We start from the raw sequence: 6,268 nt of genomic DNA on the forward strand, positions 1-6,268 counted from the left end.
CAGAGTTATTGCCAAGAATGAAATGCCACTGCCGCTTCACCCAACATAGAGGAATTTGCCTGAAGAGGAGAACTCATGAAAGATGGAGAGATGGCAGGGAGGGACAAAGCAGCATTTTTTTTTAAGGAATTTATATATTTACTCATGAGAGACACACAAACAGAGAGGCAGAGACACAGGCAGAGGGAGAAGCAGGCTCCATGCAGGAAGCCCAATGTCCGCGGGACTCGATCCCGGGACTCCAGTATCACACCCTGGGCCAAAGGCAGGCGCTAAACCACTGAGCCACCCAGGGATCCCTGACAAAGCAGCTTTAAGCTGATTTTTTTCTTGAGTTTTGGTTACTTTTTAAAAAGAGATTTTATTTATTTTATGAGAGAAAGAAAGAGAGGGAGGGAGGGAGGGAGGGAGAGAGAGAGAGAGAGAGATTGAGATCACGAGCAGAGGGGAAGGACAGAGGGAGAAGCACACTCCCCGCTCCCGATGTGATGCCATCCCAGGGACTCTGGATTATGACCTAAACTGAAGGCAGCTGCTTAACGGACTGAGCCACCCAGGTGCCCAAGTTTTGACTACTTTCTTGCCTTTTTTCCTCATATTTATCAGTCCAGCCCTGAGGCAAGCTCTCACCCTCACCCCCAGTGTGTAGGGAACACCTTTCTATGTAGGCCTGATCCTTATGAATGTATACTTGAAAATATTTTCTCTGTAACAGTCTTGCTTGGAATGTTTCAAGAGTCCAGGCACTTGGGAAGCGGTACATGTTTCCTGAGGGCTGCAGGCATTTTCTTCCCTAACTTTATTTCCAGCCTGCTTCCTTCCAGATGAATCTTCTGAACATATTCAGGCTCACACAGAGGAGGAAGCTTTCTGAGGAAAGGGCAGGCAGCCTGCAAACTCCAGCTGGCGAACTGTTTGCGGTAACTCTATTTTTAATATACATTGCTGACCCTAATGATGGTCTATTGAGATGAGGGCAAGAAATGTCTGATCAAGTGGAGATTAATTTTTGACTGTGTCGCCCAGAATGCATGAAAATGCACTCCTTTTTCTATTTAGACTCCCAGGATGCTTTGATTGATTGACTAGTTTACAAATGAAGGTGATAAAATTAGGTTGAAGACCACATACATTTCTTAAAATGAGGCTGGCTGGTCGTGGAGACAATGAGGTTTGGACAGATTGTATTGCTGGTTTAGGCAATCTTCTGAGCATGTCAAGATTTATAGACCTGTACTGTAATGTTACAATTGCAGCTCACTGATATAGGTTTCTTTTCAAATTCTTTCCCATTTTATTTGAAAAAGGCCATTAGAGAGTTATAGACTATTGAAAAAGCTTTTTCTTTGCTAACCCTTAATAAACTCTTCCAAACAAGGACTACTGCATTTTTATATTAAATTTAGACCAAAATCTATAAAACATGCTATCCCAGATTGGATAATTTGATTATTATTATCTAAATGGAGTTATGGTTCATATTGGTTTGCAGTAATATACATAGTAAATAAAATGTAAGTTGAGATTTGTATAAGATCACAGGACACTGGGTTTTCTTTCTGTTGTCTTTTTTTTTCCTGTGAGCCCTTCTTTGAGAAATCTCAGCCAATTTTCCCTGAGATGAGAAATTAAAAAGCAAAAGAAAAAAGAGGGCCTAGTGGTGAAATTAATGCTGCGTTGTACTAAAAACAAATTGCTATTAATATTTACTTGTTCTCGTCATAATAGAGGCAAGCTACAAATGTCTTAGGAGTTACCCAACTAATAAGATTTACCAAGGGAACCAAAAAGCATGAGAAAATACTCAGCAGAATTAGAAACAATTATTCCATTGTAAGTTATGATGTGAGAAATAATAGATGAGATTCTGAAGTTATTTATGAATTAGTCAATTCTGTTTCATACATTTTTGCCATCAAAATAACTTATGAAATCATTTTCTAGTCCCATAGCATTTTATGAGAGCTCTGCACTCAGTTAAAGATTTTCTTCTAGGGCTTTCTGCAGCTACCCTGAATTGTTTGGTGATGCCCAGATTTTGACCTAGGTTTTCCACTCTGAGGGCAACCTACCAACTGTGTCAGAAACTTCCCTGAGGTCTCCACACTGGTTTTGCACACCATATGAAGAGATTCTAAGAATTTTTTTCAGTTTAGCAGGAGGGACCCCAAGACATTCGAGTGTCAGATAAGATAATACGGACGAAGGGCTCCACCTGTGACCTGACACTCAGCAAGTGCTCAGAGACCATGACAATTATCGTCATTACTAATATCACTCCTGCTATGCCTCTTGTTTCCAGGGGCAGGATGAGCATAATGCAAGTCCAAAAATCTAGTTTATATTGTTGCTAACATGCTATATGACCTTGAGCAAATCCCTTAGAATCTCTGTTCCTCTCTCCTTAGGATGCCAGCTACGTCTACGGGCTGTTTTCTCCACGGAAACATAAAGTGACAGACACGAAAGCTCTTTGAGAAGTCCAGGATGATGTAGGAACATCAGTAATTATTTTTAATCATCACAAGGGTCCTGCTCCCTGGCCTTTTTAAAAGTGGAAAGTGGACCACTGTGAACAGCCAGTTAAGTGTGGGGGACCTTCTCCAGCTGCTGAGGGCAGTTTACAAGGGAGTTGCCAGTGTGAGGGCAAGGATTTAAGGGGGCTTGGGGTCAAGTGGTTTGAAGAACCCAGCAAAGCACCAGACTGCTGCCACTGATTTAGTTTAGAAGTGGATGAACTTTGAAATGCAGAACATCATTTCTGCAGAAGGTCGTCATATTTCTTGATGATTTACACAGAGAATTCTGAAACTGCTGGTTTCATTTTAGATCCTCCAGTGCCAAGAGAAAATATGCTGATGGAGGGAATAGTGCCTGGGTGGCTGGTGAAGACTCTGAGTGCCAGAAGAAATGGCAGAAATGGACTGAGTCGGTTTCAGTAACGATGCTGATGGAATCCACAGGCCTTCTCCATCCCTTCCTGGGAGACTTCACAATTTGGAATTTTATAGACAAGATTGCTTCAACTGACTTTTATTTTCATGCAGCCAAGCACCTCTCAGGACTGTTTGCTCAGACTGCAGATGGGAGATGGGATGTAGCTTCCTTTTGGGAAGAGATCCCGAATATCATCTCCTAGCCTGGAGGCCCCACAGGAAGCCCACCTGGCTTCAAGAAGTGGCCTAAAGTCTAATTGCAGGGAAAAAATTAAAAAATCTGACTCTAGGCTGCTACTTCTTAAATATACCCATCTATTCATATTTTAAGTTTTCAAAAGTAGTGTCAATTTTCTCAGTAAATTCTGTCATTTTAATTAAGTAGGTCATTCGTGTCTAAGAATATATGTTTTTCCTTTTTCATTTTGAGTGAATAAAAGAGATGTAGGCTGTATACATTTTAATTTTTCATGGACTGACTCTTACGGAAAAAAGACTGCCCATCACTGCAGTGTAGACAAAGTCGAATCTCAGCCAGTAGAGAAAATCATACTGAATGGGAGGGGACTAGGTCCAGGCATCCAGTGGCAGCAAACCTGATAGACTGAAGGCTCTGATGGTGGGTGGAAATAGAGGCAGGGGCTCACCTGCACCAAAGGGGTCCTCCTAACAATTGTCTCATGAGGCCCATTTAATGACGTGGCTGCCATGTTCCTCATGGTGGAGGAAAGTATGTGTGTCCTGCCTTTCCATCACAATGACATCAGTTGCAGCGACAAGAGACACAGTCCATTCCGCTCTGGCATCATGTCATTAGCCTATTGGTAATCTTTCTAAATGTTTGCCAGAAAGATATGAAATCTTAGCAACAGAGGTATTTAAAGGTTTGGATAAGTTTGAAACAGTGATTTTTCAATCTTATAAACCAACCAATCCAGGGACCTGTTAGTCTACAAGTGTCTGCCATCTTTCTCATGGTGTCAGAGAAAATCGAGTGACGGATCACTTTTTGGTGTCACTGCTCGAGACTGGTGACAATCAGTGAAATGATTGTGTCTGCCTCTACACATATCTGTAATTGATTGCCTAAACCCTACGACTCTCTTTCCCAGTTGATATGATGGAACATTGGAGTGAAATCACTCTCGATGAGGAGGAGCCAGGTCCATTTGTTATTTACTTCCCTGCCTGCTTCTTTCTCCCCATCCAGTGCCAATTGTCCCACAAGAGCACATTATGGTAATCAGCCGGAATGTATGTATAGGAATCAATCAAGGTGAGAGCCGTCGCAAGAGTTATGACATTACAAAGTCTGTTTGTAACTTTTGATTTATGGAAGATTTTCCATTTTATAAATTGGGAGTGAGGCATGTTGGGATGGCTTAACCCTTGAATTCCCCTACACAGAAAATCCATCAGGCATTAAAGCTAATAGACAATAAGGCATTTTAATTATTTAGTGCCTGGAGCCAATCATCATTGTTGTGTGTTTGGCTTGTGACTTTGGAAACATCCTCCCACTCTCTCAACAGATTCCTTATTCTTCTTACAAGACACACGATAAATTTCCATTAAGAACTGACACCGACACACAATGATTTCTTCCACCATGAGCCTGAGAAGGAACCATGCCATAGTAGCAATCCTGGGGAGCCTCCCTGTTCTGATCATCACTCAGAATGGGTCACTCAGGGAAAGGACTTCCCGAACACCAACTCTGAGGCTCACAAGACACACGACCTCCTAGTCTCATCTCTTCTAATTCCTTACAGAGGTGCAAAGCAAGGTTCAAGCTATTTTCCCAAAATGGACAAAGAAATACATAGTGTTTTGTTACTAATAAATATGCTTGCTGGGCACCTGGGTGGTTTGGTTGGTTAAGTGTCTGCCTTCTGCTCAGGTCATGATCCCAGGGTCCTGGGGTCGAGCCCCATTTTGGCTCCTGCTCAGCAGGGAGTCTGCTTGTCCTTCTCCCACTGCCCCTCCTTCTGCTTGCATGTGGATTCTCCCCCTCAAATAAATACAAATCTTTTAAAAAATATATGCTTGTTGAGGCTTAGCAGGTGTCACAGTCATAGCTTTAAAGGAGGCAGGAAACAAAGCACTTTTTGCCAGCTGATTAAAATTGAGACCTTCTTGTTCATCTTGTGCATCAGTCATTACCACCATGTCACAAAGTACGCTGAGCTAGTATTAATAGTCCTATTTTTCAGATGCGGTAACAGAGCCAGAAATATGAAATACATTGTCTGAGAACATACCACTGGTTAGCAATAGCTCAGGAGTGGAGGCCAGGCCTGGCTCAGTGCTTTTTCAATGAACTGAATTTAATTTGTATTTGGGACACCTACCATGTGCAGAACACAGTGCTAGATGTGCTTCCTTCTTGCCCAATTTCTGGAGGCCAACCATCCCTCAATGCATGTAGGGTCACCCAGCTGTGCATTTTAGGTTTTGTCATTCTGACCCAGTAGCTCGCTGGCCCCCTTCACAGAACCAGTCTCTGCATCGCTGTGCACTGTGATTAGTTCGCCCTGGCATGCTCATTACTGATGTGGAAGACATGGTTTCCTCTGGTGGAGAATGAGCTCAGGGAAGAAAAATATTTGTCCTGTTCCAAGGTCACTGGGAGGCCCTTCTTTCAATCTGCTTTTTGCTTGGCAATCTCACCACATTATTTTGTGTTGAACTAAAGTTCTGTTTCTTTTTTTATTAGCACGGTGGACCTATTCTGCTTAAGCTCCCTTTTTTTCTTAATGTGAATCTTAAAGCTAATAAGAATGCAGATCCCAGCAGACCCACTCTCTCTCTTATAATCCATTAGGAACGTGAGATCGCCGTCTCTGGAAAACTTAAAAAACCATTTAAAAACAAAAAGATGAATAAATGAAAATGTTATGAACCTGGAAATGTTAATTAAGCCATTCTCAAGGAACAGGCTTTCCAGCCCAGATTAAAACATCCCATCACTTTTAAGTAGTTAACATCTTTCTCCTTGAAATAAGTCCAAATTAAGGACAAAATCATTATAAAAAGAAATAGTAAAGAGACCAGAAAATGTTGTTAAGAATTTGGCTATCGACCGACATACTTGAGTTAGAAGAAACCACGAAGGCCAAAGCTGTAAAGTGAAGTCTATTTCCAGACGTGCAGTAGTTATTGCCAAGCAATCGTCTGGGTATCTTGATGTAGATTCATAGGATGTAGAAGCTCACAGATCATCCCATTGAATCTTTTCACTTTTTTTAGATTCAAGAACTGAGGCCCAGAGAGGGTAAGTCATTTTCTGGAAGTCACTTAATAGATCATAGGCTAGAACCTAAAACAGACTC

At 41.8% G+C, this 6,268-nt stretch overlaps 1 long non-coding RNA gene across 1 annotated transcript; it reads left to right on the forward strand.

Annotated features, from left to right (window-relative positions):
- Window positions 1-428: 428 nt before the first annotated feature.
- On the forward strand, window positions 429-3,390 carry LOC140624820 (uncharacterized). The gene is made up of 2 exons (XR_012024259.1): window positions 429-920; window positions 2,409-3,390. It is a non-coding gene; the product is annotated as an uncharacterized lncRNA (long non-coding RNA).
- The last annotated feature ends 2,878 nt before the right edge of the window (window positions 3,391-6,268 follow it).

This window comes from Canis lupus, chromosome 3 (genome assembly GCF_048164855.1).
Source record: "Canis lupus baileyi chromosome 3, mCanLup2.hap1, whole genome shotgun sequence".
Lineage (NCBI taxonomy): Eukaryota > Metazoa > Chordata > Mammalia > Carnivora > Canidae > Canis > Canis lupus.